The following is a 14,222-nucleotide window of genomic DNA, read 5'->3' on the forward strand; positions in this document are numbered from 1 at the left end:
CTTCAGGTTTGATATACAATTTGCTAATTGCTAAAATTAGTAGTATGCTTTTTGTTTTTTGGTTGAAATTGCTGTCTACCACAAAGTTTTCATTCTGTTGCAGGAAAGCCTATTGAGCCTTTCTCCAACACTGTGTACAGGGGCACTCTAGTCATCAACTAGCCATTGCTCTAAATCAGGGATATGCAATTAGCAGACCTCCAGCTGTTGCAAAACTACAAGTCCCATGATGCTCTGCCTCTGGGTGTCATGCTTGTGGCCGTCAGAGTCTTGCTATGCTTCATGGGACTTGTAGTTCTGCAACAGCTGGAGGTCCGCTAATTGCATATCCCTGCTATAAATGTTCAGTCTAGCAGTATCGCCTCACTTCATTAGCATTTAGCACAGGTAAACCTAAAGCCCACATTTTTAAGTAATAGCTTCCTGTGTAAGTGTAACACTGCCTCCAAAGGAGCTACTGGAATATTTGGGTCCTCTTTTCTTTTCTTGGCCTGATACGGAGCCCCATTCCAACTAACACCACCGATTACCTTGGCCTGAGAATCTCTTGGCAGCCACACAGAAAAAATATGCACACATAGTTTAAATAAAGAAAAAAGATAACCAATTGGTAGTAAATAAAGAGACTGGCCGACAATACAACAGTTTGGAAAATTGTTGAACAAGGTGAATCAGCACAAGAGCAATACAATCCAGTCAAATACCCTTTAAAGCATGGCTACCTATCTAGCTAGATTGATGATATACAGTGCCTTTAAAAAGTATTCATACCCCTGAAATTTTTCACAATTTGTCATCTTACAGCCAAAAACGTAAATGTATTTTTTTAGGATATTATATGATAGACCAACACAAAGTGGCACATACTTGTGAAGTGGAAGGAAAATTATAAATGGTTTTTAAGATTCTTTACAAATAAATATGTGAAAAGTGTGGTGTGCATTTGTATTCAGCCACCCAGAGCCAGTGCTTTGTAGAACCGTCTTTTTGGGGATGTCTCTACCAACTTTGCATACTGTAGCTAGAGAGCGACATTTTTGCCCATTCTTTGCAAAATAGCTCAAGTTCTGTCAGATTGGATAAAGAGCGTCTGTGAACAAAAATTTTCAAGTCTTGCCACAGATTCTCAATTGGATTCAGGTCTGGACTTTGACTGGGCTATTCTAACACATGAATATGCTTTGATCTAAACCATTCTATTGTAGCTCTGGCTGTAAGTTTAGGGTCATTGTCCTGCTGGAAGGTAAACCTCTGCCCAAGTCTCAAGGCTTTTGCAGACTCTAACAGGTTTTCTTCTAAGATTGCCCTGTATTTGGCTCCATCCATCTTCCCATCAACTCTGACCAGCTTCCCTGTCCCTACTGAAGAAAAAGACAAAAAAACAATGGCCCGGAAAGGGATAAATTATGGATGACCAAAATCATTATCCAAATTTAAACAAACAAAAAATTGTATTGTTTCAAAAAAATCAACAATGTGCGCTGGTGGAATATTTGTTGATTTTTCTATATATTTGTTTGCTGTTAAAAATTTACCAGGTTATGTTTTTTTTTTATATATATATTGAATAATGATCTTGCTCATCCATAAATTATCCTTTTCTGGGGCATTGAGTTTTTTTTGTGTTTTGCATAAATTAAAGTCGGTCTATTTATTTTATTTTTTTACTTTGTTATACTTTATTATATACGTTAAACATTTTTCATGTTTTCATATACAAACACCCTTGCCCCAATATTTCTTATCGTAGAAGTAATTTGTTGTCAAATGACTGGGCACTCCCGACTAGAAAGGGAGACTTATTCATTAATTTAAGTTTTATTTATTAACTTATCAGACAGATTTTTTTTTTCTTCCCGAGAATATATGTAAAAATAAACAATGTGACCCACATACTGAAACGTTTGCAAACCCCTGTCCTAGATCTGTAGCTCTAAAGTACTGAAGCCAACCCTGCTATTCCCTGGGGTGTGGGAGTCCCTACTGTAGGTTCCCTCTCATGCTCTGCATGGCTGAGGGCGAATATGTTCCTTCATCCCCAACAGGCAACCGTGGTTATTCCTGCGGGGTCAAGAGACTGGCTCAATAAGCTCCACCTTTCTTCCTTTATGAAACAGCTATCTCTTTTCTCTCATATTCATCGCCCTTACACAGAATTTGAATGGCTGTGTTCCCTCCATGAGCTGCCTAGACATCTACTTTCCTCCCCATTGCTTAATTCATGCACTACCGCATAATGACTTACCAACATACACTAGGATATGGTGCGTGGATCTGGGAGAGGAGTTTTTGAGAGCGGACTGGCAGACCTCATTCTGTTTTACACATAAGTCCACTGTTTCTATTCTCAAGAAAAGAATTTTAAGATTCTATCACGGTGGTATAGGTGGTATAGGGATGTGTAGGGATGTGTCAAAACTACATAACATTTCTGGCCACCCCTGCTTCCTGCTGGCGCTGCGGCTCAGCTTTAGGTACATACCTGGTGGGAATGTGAGAGAATAAGCCCTTTCTGGACACAGGTATTTAAGGTTTATAGTACAATTTATGAGGAGCCCCTATAACCAACCCCAGTGATTGGCCTTCCCTCCATACTCCCTGGCTCTATGGTGTCCCAAAAAAGGAGCCTTCTACGTTTATTTTTTTTGTCTGCAGCACCTCAGATCATTCCTCTATATTGGAAGACTGCAAACTACACCGCCATTATCCTTGTGAGATTCTACTGTGAATGACATAATGCATAAGGGGGAGATGTTGGCCCTTAATAATGAAACTTTCGATGAGTATAAGGTCTTGTGGTATGTCTGGATCCGCTTCTCTTCCTATGATACTCTTGCAGCTATGCTCTCAACCCTGGCAGGGTCATCCCAACCCCTCCCTTAATTCCGGGTTTTCTGTGGTGTGAGTTTGAAACATTGCTATTCTCAGTTTTTCCTCTTCTTTATGTTATATAATTTTTATTGTGATGCCTCTCTTGATTTCATAGATCCTACTAGACCCAGCATTCCCAGAGTCTCATCCCAGCTCCCCTCCCCTTCCTACTCTTCCCCTTCTTCTTCCTTTTTACCCTTTTGGTCTCTCTCTTCTTGTATTATTATTTTCTTCTTCTTTTTACGTTTGGTAGAACATGACAAAAAGTTTATTTGGTGTATTATTAGCATACCAGGTAAATTGCAAATGGACCACCTTGTTGGATTAGATAACGGTCCATGCTATGTTCGTGAATTACAGTCATGGCTGAAATTGTTGGCACCCCAGAAATTTTCCAGAAAATCAAGTATTTCTCACAGAAAAGTACTGTAGTAACACATGATTTGCTATACACATGTTTATTCCCTTTTGTGTGTATTGGAACAAAACAAAAAAATGGAGGAAAAAAAGCAAATTGGACATAATGTCACACGCAATTCCAAAAATGGGCTGGTCAAAATTCTTGGCACCCTTTCAAAATTGTGGATAAATAAGATTGTTTCAAGAATGTGATGCTCCTTTAAACTCACCTGGGGCAAGTAACAGGTGTAGGCAATATAAAAATCACACCTGAAAAATAAGGAGGAGAGAAGTTCACTTAGTCTTTGCATTGTGTGTAGGGATGAGCCAAACACCTCCCGGTTCGGTTCGCACCAGAACTTTCGAACGGACCCCAAATTCGTACGAACGTTAGAACCCCATTGAAGTCTATGGGACTTGAACGTTCGAAATTAAAAGTGCTAATTTTAACGGCTAATATGTAAGATACTGTCCTAAAAAGGGGTTGGGGACCTGGCTCCTGCCCCAGGGGACATGGGTCAATGCAAAAAAAAGTTTTAAAAACTGCAGTTTTGGCGGGAGCACTGATTTTAATGACGATTAAAGTGACGATTAAAGTGATCCATCCTCAAGACCCAGTAATTTTCAACTGGTACATTTTTAAAGTGTAGCTCCAGTCAAAAAAACAATTTTTAAGCTTTTTGGAAAAAAAATCACCCCTGTATAATTTGTTTTGTCGTCCGTCTTTTTTCATCTCACTTGCTGTTGTCTCCTTCCGTTTGCAAATAGGAGATGTTTGTAAGTTGGATGTTTGAAAGTAGGGGCCTGCCCTATATGCTCTGCAGAAATGGCGGAACAAGGTGTTGGTTTTGCCACAACATTGTAAGCCCTCAAAGTGACTCTTGGTGGGCGCTGGAGCGCCCTGCTATGAACGATTATATCAAGAATTATAATTACATGCCATTGTTGAACAGTGGTAGAAAAATTGACCTTTGGTGGTTGTGGTGCTGGTGCCACAACACTATAAGTCCTCACAGTTACTCTGGGTGGGCACAGGAAGGGGCCCTCCTGTGAAATATTATATCAAGAATTGTAATTACATGTCCCTGTTAAACAGGGGCAGAAAAATTGGGACTTAGGCACTGGTGCTGGTGCCACGACACTGCAACCTCTCCCATATACTCTAGTTTTAGTGCAGGAATTAGCCCTGCTGCAAAGCATTGCATCAAAAATTGTAATTAAACGCCCCTGTTAAACAGGGGCAGAAAAATTGGGCCTTAGGCACTGGTGCTGGTGCCACGACACTGCAACCTCTCCCATATACTCTGGTTTTAGTGCAGGAATTAGCCCTGCTGCAAAGCATTGCATCAAAAATTGTAATTAAACGCCCCTGTTAAACAGGGGCAGAAAAATTGAGCCTTAGGCACTGGTGCTGGTGCCACGACACTGCAACCTCTCCCATATACTCTGGTTTTAGTGCAGGAATTAGCCCTGCTGCAAAGCATTGCATCAAAAATTGTAATTAAACGCCCCTGTTAAACAGGGGCAGAAAAATTGGGCTGATGGTATCACCCAGAACCAGAAATGTTCTTCCAACATATCAGCGGAGGAGGAAGAGGATAGACAATCAACATAACAGGACAGTCACTCAGCATCAGCATAGGCAGTCTTGAAGGGATGTGATATTTCAAAAAAAATTATTCGGGTTACATCAGCTTCAGGTGCTTGGTAGCTGTGGGTGATCCAAGACTGATTCATCTTGATGAAGGTCAGTCGATCAACTGATTCGGTGGACAGGCGCACCCTGTGATCGGTAACAAAGCCACCAGCAGCACTGAAGGTGCGTTCCGAAAGAACGCTGGATGCAGGACAGGCCAGTAGCTCAATTGCATACTGTGCAAGCTCTGGCCAGTGATCCATCCTCAAGACCCAGTAAGCCAGAGGATTTTCGGTGGGAAAGGTGTCCAAGTCTGACCTTGCCCCTAGGTATTCCTGCACCATGTAAATCAGACGCTGGCGATGGTTGCTGGAACTGATCATACCTTGGGGCTGCGGACTAAAAAATTGTCTGAAAGCATCAGTCAGACGGCCACCTTCTCCACCGCTCCTTCTGACCGATGCCTCAGTAACACGTTGTCCAGGACCAGGAGTTTGTAACCTCCCAGTCTCTGGGAACGCGTTGCACAGACCTTTCTGCAAGGCCTCCCGGAGATGTCTCATCCTCTGCTCCCTCTGCGATGGCAAGATAAGGTCAGCAACCTTACCCTTGTACCGTGGATCAAGAAGAGTGGCCAGCCAGTAATGGTCCCTCTCCTTCATCCGAAGAATACGAGGATTCTTCCGCAGGCTTTGCAGGATCAGGGAGGCGATGCAGCGTAGGTTAGCTGAGGCATTCAGTCCGGAGTCCTCTGGGTCACTAAGGACAACATGATCCGCAGCTACCTCCTCCCAGCCACGTACAAGTCCACGGGTTTCTTGGGACTGTAAATCATCCCTACAAGACTGCTGCTGCTGCTGACGCTGAGTGCCAGACTCCACCTCCATGCTGACACAATCATCCTCCTCATCCTCTTCCTGTGTGATGGGTGGCACAGCAGGAACACTGTCTGGATAAAGGGGGCCTTGAGAGGCAAGGAAGTCCTCCTCTTCCTGCCTCTGTTCTGCCTCAAGTGCCCTGTCCATTATTCCACGCAGCGTATGCTCCAAGAGGTGGACAAGAGGTACAGTGTCACTGATGCATGCACTGTCACTGCTCACCATCCTTGTGGCCTCCTCAAACGGTGACAGGACAGTGCATGCATCCCTGATCATGCCCCACTGGCGCGGTGAGAAAAAAACCGAGCTCCCCTGACCCTGTCCTGGTGCCGTAGTCGCACAGGTACTCATTGATGGCCCTCTGCTGCGTGTGCAGCCGCTGCAGCATGGCCAACGTTGAGTTCCACCTGGTGGGCATGTCACATATAAGGCGGTTCTTGGGCAGGTTCAACTCCTTTTGGAGCTCAGCCAGCCGAGCACAGGCATTAAATGATCGGCGGAAATGCACACAGACTTTCCTGGCCTGCTTCAGGACATCCTGTAAGCCCGGGTACCTGCCCAAGAACCGCTGCACCACTAGGTTAAGGACGTGAGCCACACAGGGCACATGGGTCAGTTGTCCCTGTCGGAGGGCGGAGAGGAGGTTGGTGCCATTGTCGCAAACCACCATTCCTGGCTTAAGCTGGCGTGGCGTCAACCACCTCTCGGCCTGCCCCTGCAGAGCTGACAAAACATCCGCCCCAGTGTGGCTCCTGTCCCCCAAACAAACCAGCGCAAGCACGGCATGGCATTGTTTTGCCTGCGTACTTGCGTAGCCCCTGGAACGCCTATGGAGCACCGCTGGTTCTGAGGACAGAGCACTGGAAGAGGCCATGGAGGAAGAAGAAGAGGAGGGGGTGGAGGAGAGAGGTGTGTCACAACCAATAGTAGCATTTTGGAGGCATGGTGGCGGAACAACCTCCAACACTACTGCACCTTGTCCTGCATCCTTCCCAGCTGCCAGAAGAGTGACCCAATGGGCCGTAAAAGACAGGTAACGTCCCTGTCCATGCCTGCTGGACCATGAGTCAGCGGTAATATGCACCTTACCGCTGACCGCCCTGTCCAGCGAGGCAAAGACATTGCCTTCCACATGCTGGTAGAGAGCCGGAATTGCCTTCCGTGAGAAAAAGTGGCGTTTGGGGACCTGCCACTGAGGAACCACACATTGTACAAACTCAAGGGGGCAGAGTCTACCAACTGAAAAGGCAGCAGTTGAAGTGTTAGCAATTTAGCCAAGCTAGCATTCAACCGCTGGGCATGTGGATGGCTGGGAGTGAACTTCTTTCGCCGGTCCAGCAGCTGGGGCAGGGACATTTGCCTGCTATAATCGGACGTGGGTGTACTGCTAGCAGAGTGCCTGGAAGCACTTGGCTGTGACACACCTAATTCTACACCTTCATTCCTCTCAGAGCAGGTTTCAGAGAGGACTGAAGGTCTAGTGGGGTTGGAGATGCCAGCTGATGAGGAGCAAGGAGAGGTCCGCTTTGTTCTTTGGTGTGGGTCTTTGAGGTACGCTTGCCAACGAGCTGCATGACAGGTCAACATATGTCTGGTCAAGCATGTGGTGCCCAAGCGGCTGATGTTTTGGCCGCGCGAGATATGCTTGAGACATATTGCAAATAGCAGCGGTGCGATCTGATGCTCTCGTCTCAAAAAAGGCCCACACCAAAGAACTTTTAGAATAACACGCAGAGGCAGCGCCCTGCACAGGCGGAGCTCTGCGGTGTGATTCAGTCGGTGTGCTGCCCCTAAGCTGGCCCCTGGAGGACATCCTGCCTCATTGGACATGTGCCTCCTTCTCCTCCTCCTCTCTCCTACCAGGCACCCACGTGGAGTCAGTGCCCTCATCATCCCCTCCCTCTTCATCGCTGGAGCAAACCTGGCAGTATGCTGCAGCTTGTGGAACATGACTGCCAGATTGCTGTCCTTCTTCTTGAGCATCCCCTCTCTCTGCATTCACGCTACTGCCTTCCACTAGCTAAGTATCATCATCAGAGCCTACAAAACACTGGGCATCCTCCTGGAGCATGTACCCAACACTGTGCTCAAAGAGTTCAGGAGACTCCTCAGGAGGACGTGGTTGGTCTAGGGAAGGAGTCACTGATGATGACATTGAGAGGAGGGAAGACGATGCACTGGCAGCTGCTTTGCTAGTACCCTGAGCCTGGGTGAGAGAGGATGAGGAGGATGAAGGGGGCTTGGTCATCCACTCTACCAAGTCGTTGGCATGTTGCGGCTCAACATGTCCAGCTGCCGAAAAGAAGGGCAAGCGTGTCCCATGGCCACGTGCTGATGATGACGATGCACCACGTCCACGACCAGCACCGTTGTCTCTAGACACAGAGCCTGCTTGCCCTCTTTTATCGGCTTGCGCCTGTCTGCCTCTCCTTGCTGGCCTTCCAGACATGGTAATGGCCTGAAGGGAGTTGGGAAAACCAGCAGTTGGGTAGTGCATATTGTGCTGGAGGCACACACAACTTCCACTAACTCTTGGAGATGGCAGATGGCTCAAATAGAGAAGAGCTATGTAGGTGGATATAGCGGTGTATACTGGGTTTAGAGCACGCAGACAGCATACACAATCTCCTACCGCTGACTGCAAGCTCTATTTAAAACGAGCAAGATAGTTAGCTATATAGGTGGATATAGCAGTGTATACTGCGTTCAGAGCATGCAGACAGCACGAACAATCTCCTAACACTGACTGAAAGCTCTATTTAAAACGAGAAAGATAGTTAGCTATATAGGTGTATATAGAGGTGTATACTGGGTTCAGAGCACGCAGACAGCACGCACAATCTCCTAACGCTGACTGCAAGCTCTATTTAAAACTAGCAAGATAGTTAGCTATATAGGTGGATATAGCGGTGTATACTGGGTTCAGAGCAAGCAGACAGCACGCACAATCTCCTAACACTGACTGCAAGAGCTATTATAAAAGATAGATATATCGCTAGCTATATAGGTGGATATAGTGGTGTATACTGGGTTCAGAGCACGCAGACAGCACGCACAATCTCCTACCGCTGACTGCAAGCTCTATTTAAAACGAGCAAGATAGTTAGCTATATAGGTGGATATAGCGGTGTATACTGGGTTCAGAGCAAGCAGACAGCACGCACAATCTCCTAACACTGACTGCAAGAGCTATTATAAAAGATAGATATATCGCTAGCTATATAGGTGGATATAGTGGTGTATACTGGGTTCAGAGCACGCAGACAGCACGCACAATCTCCTACCGCTGACTGCAAGCTCTATTTAAAACGAGCAAGATAGTTAGCTATATAGGTGGATATAGCGGTGTATACTGGGTTCAGAGCAAGCAGACAGCACGCACAATCTCCTAACACTGACTGCAAGAGCTATTATAAAAGATAGATATATCGCTAGCTATATAGGTGGATATAGTGGTGTATACTGGGTTCAGAGCACGCAGACAGCACGCACAATCTCCTACCGCTGACTGCAAGCTCTATTTAAAACGAGCAAGATAGTTAGCTATATAGGTGGATATAGCGGTGTATACTGCATTCAGAGCATGCAGACAGCACGCACAATCTCCTGCAATGCGGGGATATCCAGTAAACAATACAGGTCTGGGTATGTCTATGTGACTAGTTTAAACAGCAACACTCATTTCTACTAATAGTCCACAACATAAATACATAAAATAGTGAAAATTCATATAAAATCCAAAGTGCAACGTGTTGCGATCCTGTAGTCGCATAAAAGTGCAAATATTCCAATGTGCCGCTGTGGCTGATAAAACAATAATGCTCGTTGCTATTAGTGTAAAATCTACAACATGAAACCGTGAAACAATAAAAACAAGAAAAAAGAAAAAACACAATATAACATTCAAAAGTGCAGCGTGTTGCGATCCTAAAATGGCATTAAGTGCGGGTGTTCAGCTGTGGTGCACATAGGCAAACCTTCAAACATAAATGATAATTAAGTGACAAAAAATATAAGTGTATCAGACACAAAGTCCGTTTTCAGTGCAAAGTGCTGCGATTATTCTCAAAATCGCATAGGATGTGACTTCTTCAACAAGATATACGATGTGGAGCTGTTGCAATGGGAAGGGCAGTGGTGCTGGTGGAAGGGGATATGGCCTTGGTGGTCCCGTATATACCAGTAATGGATGTCCCCTTACCTTACCGCTGTAAGGTAACAGCGTATATATAGAGAGCTTTTTTGGGATCCTTTTAGCAGAGTTTTCCCTTTAATGTGGGGTGCCCAGGTCCTGACCAATGATATGGTCCCTTTAAGGGGGTTTCCTCTGTGGTATTGCAGTCAGGGTTCCTCAGTGGTATGGCATATACATGGGTTTAAGCAGAGATGGAGGAAGAATACTCCATAGTGTAAAGTGCTTCAACAGGTTTATTGTTATTAAAACAGTTTAAAAATACTCACAAACAAACAGTCTGTACAAGCAGTGTATAAACGAGCTGCGGGCTCGGTCTACGTCACTTCCTGGTTGCTGTGTCCCGACGCGTGTTCGTCACGGGTCACGTGACTTTTATGCGACTACAGGATCGCATCACGTTGCACTTTGGATTTTATATGAATTTTCACTATTTTATGTATTTATGTTGTGGACTATTAGTAGAAATGAGTGTTGCTGTTTAAACTAGTCACATAGACATACCCAGACCTGTATTGTTTACTGGATATCCCCCCATTGCGAATTTTATATACTGCTTTTATCAATAGATATATCCTCTTTGTGTACAGCGCACCACTACCTTTCTTATTCATTATTCCCCGGGGTTCAGATATTTCCCTTTCAGTGTGTGAAGCAGTACCCTATCTCCCTCTATTTCCCTGATGTGGCGCAGGAATACTTCTTTTCCACGCACAATCTCCTAACACTGACTGAAATCTCTATTTAAAACGAGCACGATAGTTAGCTATATAGGTGGATATAGCGGTGTATACTGGGTTCAGAGCATGCAGACAGCACGCACAATCTCCTAACGCTGACTGCAAGCTCTATTTAAAACGAGCAAGATAGTTAGCTATATAGGTGGATATAGCGGTGTATACTGCGTTCAGAGCACGCAGACAGCACGCACAATCTCCTAACACTGACTGAAAGCTCTATTTAAAACGAGCAAGATAGTTAGCTATATAGGTGGATATAGCGGTGTATACTGCGTTCAGAGCATGCAGACAGCACGCACAATCTCCTAACACTGACTGAAAGCTCTATTTAAAACGAGCAAGATAGTTAGCTATATAGGTGGATATAGCGGTGTATACTGCGTTCAGAGCACGCAGACAGCACGCACAATCTCCTAACGCTGACTGCAAGCTCTATTTAAAACGAGCAAGATAGTTAGCTATATAGGTGGATATAGCAGTGTATACTGGGTTCAGAGCATGCAGATAGCACGCACAATCTCCTAACACTGACTGCAAGATCTATTATAAGAGATAGATATATCTATAGCTATATAGGTGAATATAGCGGTATATACTGCGGTCAGGGCACGCAGACAACAACCACTACAGAAGAGCAAGAACGAAAAATCGGACGATAACGATCGGTGTATACTGTGTTGAAAGTACACAGAACACCCACTAACTGCTACAGACGCCAACACACTACACAAGGCCGACGCGCTGGCGGCCTTATATAGTGTGGGGCGTGTACTACACAGCCTGAGCTATGATTGCCTGTGGCCAATCATGGCTCTCCTCGCTGCCGGCGCTGTGATTGGCCAAGCATGCGGGGTCACAGTGCATGCTTGGCCAATCATGAGCCAGCAATGCACTGCGCCATCGCAGTGCATTGTGGGCCGTGAGCGCCACATGAATTTGGCATGAACGGCCCATAACATTCGGAATTCGCCGAACGGGCGAACAGCCGATGTTCGAGTCTAACTTATGTTCGACTCGAACACGAAGCTCATCCCTAATTGTGTGTCTGTGTGTGCCACACTAATCATGGACAACAGAAAGAGGAGAAGAGAACTGTCTGAGGACTTGAGAACCAAAATTGTGGAAAAAAATCTACAATCTCAAGTCTATCTCCAGAGATATAGATTTGCCTTTGTCCACAGTGTGCAACGTTATCAAGAAGTTTGCAACCCATGGCACTGTAGCTAATCTCTCTGGGCGTGGACGGAAGAGAGAAATTGATGAAAGGTTGCAACGCAGGATAGTCCGGATGGTGGATAAGCAGCCCCAAACAAGTTCCAAAGAAATTCAAGCTGCTCAGGGAGCATCAGTGTCAGTGCAAACTATCCGTCGACATTTAAATGAAATGAAACGCTTTGGCAGGAGACCCAGGAGGACTCTACTGCTGATACAGAGACATAAAAAAGCAAGACGAAGTGGGAAGCGCTTAAATGCGTAATTCGGGGTAAACTTATCCAACATGTTTCCCGTCTCAAGCATGCACGTACAGAAGATATCACACGTCTCCTCACTACTATAGCCACCTTAGGGGACTCACATAAGAAATCTCCGGACACCACAGTGCTGCTAGAGCTTACTAATGCCAGAAGAGACCTGCTGCAAATCTTTTCCCAACGTGCTGCAGTAGCAAGGGATAAGGGGCATTTTGCCCATTATTCGCATGCCAACAAATGCGGTTGAGTTACATAGAGGAGGAGATCATCCGCGTATAAGGAGAGTTTATAGTGGGCGGAGGGGGTTTGGATGCCATGTATGTTAGTGTTTGCTCTAATCGCCTGGGCTAAATGTTCAATCACTAGAGCAAATAAAAGTGGGGAAAGGGGGCAACCCTACCTGGTGCCGTTTGCAAATGTGAATGTGTCTGAGTGGGAGCCGTTTACCAGGATCGTGGCTGTGGGTTTGGAGTATAGGAACATGATGCGGGAGATCATGATAGGGCCTAGGCCTATTTGGGATAGGGTGGCATGAAGAAAGGGCCAGCTGACCCTATCGAAGGCCTTCTCTGCGTCACAGGAGAGAAGGCAGGTCGGTAATTGGTGGCGTTGTGCATAATGTATGAGGTGAACAGTTTTGGTAGTATTGTCCCTGGCTTCGTGGCCAGGGACAAAGCCAACCTGGTCTGTATGGATTGTCTCGGGGTGTAAAGGGGATATGCGGTTAGCAAGAATTTTTGCATACAGTTTCAAGTCAATATTTAAAAGAGAGAAATAGGTCTGTAGTTGGGGCATAGAGATGGGTCTTTGCCTGTCGCAGATTTAGCTCTAACGTCTGTTCTCCAGCTCTGGACGCAGCAGGCTCCCACAGGGGCGCCCAGTCCGGGGAGAAGGTTACCCGTAATGTATTTGCCACATGCTCTATACTGTGAATATAGATGGGACCTCCAGTGTGTTACCTGAACAAAACAGAATGCTTTATTCTTACTTGTAAAACTTATAATGTGCTTAACACTGTTGGACCAGATAGCCCATAGTTGGACTCCTGGCCCTGTTCCTTTTTTGAATTTACAATCTATAATTGCTTATACTTTGATAAAAAAATGTATTAATAAAGAATTATTGAACCTAAAAAAGCAAGACTACAGTTTGACAAAATGTACTTGAGTAAGCCTAGATCCTTCTGGGAAAATGTCTTATGGACAGATGAGACCAAGATAGAGCTTTTTGGTAAAGCACATCATTCTACTGTTTACCGAAAATGGAATGAGGCCTACCAAGAAAAGAACACAGTACCCACAGTGAAATATGGTGGATGTTCAATCATGTTTTGTGGTTGTTTTGCTGCCTCTGGCACTGGGTGTCTTGAATGTATGCAAGGCATCATGAAATCTGAGGATTACCAAAGGATTTTGGGTCGCACTGTAGAGCCCAGTGTCAGAAAGCTGGGTTTGCGTCCAAGACCTTGGGTCTTCTAGCAGGACAATGACCCCAAACATACGTCAAAAAGCACCCAGAAATAGATGGCAACGAAGCGCTGGAGAGTTCTAAAGTGGCCAACAATGGGTCCAGATCAAAATCCCATTGAACACCTGTGGAGAGATCTTAAAATTGCTGTTGGGAAAAGGTGCCCTTCCAATAAGAGAGACCTGGAGCAGTTTGAAAAGGAAGAGTGGTCCAAAATTCCAGGTGAGAGATGTAAGAAGCTTATTGATGGTTATAGGAATTGATTTCAGTTGATTTCAGTTAATTTTTCCAAAGGGTGTGCAATCAAATATTAAGTTAAGGGTGCCAAGAATTTTGACCAGCCCATTTTTGAAGTTTTGTTTGACATTATGTCCAATTAGCTTTTTTTCCTCCTTTTTTTGTTTTGTTCCAATACACACAAAGGGAATAAACGTGTATAGCAAAACTTGTTACTGCAATACTTCTCTATGAAAAATACTTGATTTCCTGGAAAAATTTCTGGGGTGCCAACAATTTTGGCCATGACTGATATTCTTTTGCCATTTGCATGATGGACAATATCAGAAT

This window comes from Lithobates pipiens, unplaced genomic scaffold (assembly GCF_037356315.1).
Source record: "Lithobates pipiens isolate NorthernLeopardFrog02 unplaced genomic scaffold, aLitPip1_a1.2 Scaffold_1, whole genome shotgun sequence".
NCBI classification, from domain to species: domain Eukaryota; kingdom Metazoa; phylum Chordata; class Amphibia; order Anura; family Ranidae; genus Lithobates; species Lithobates pipiens.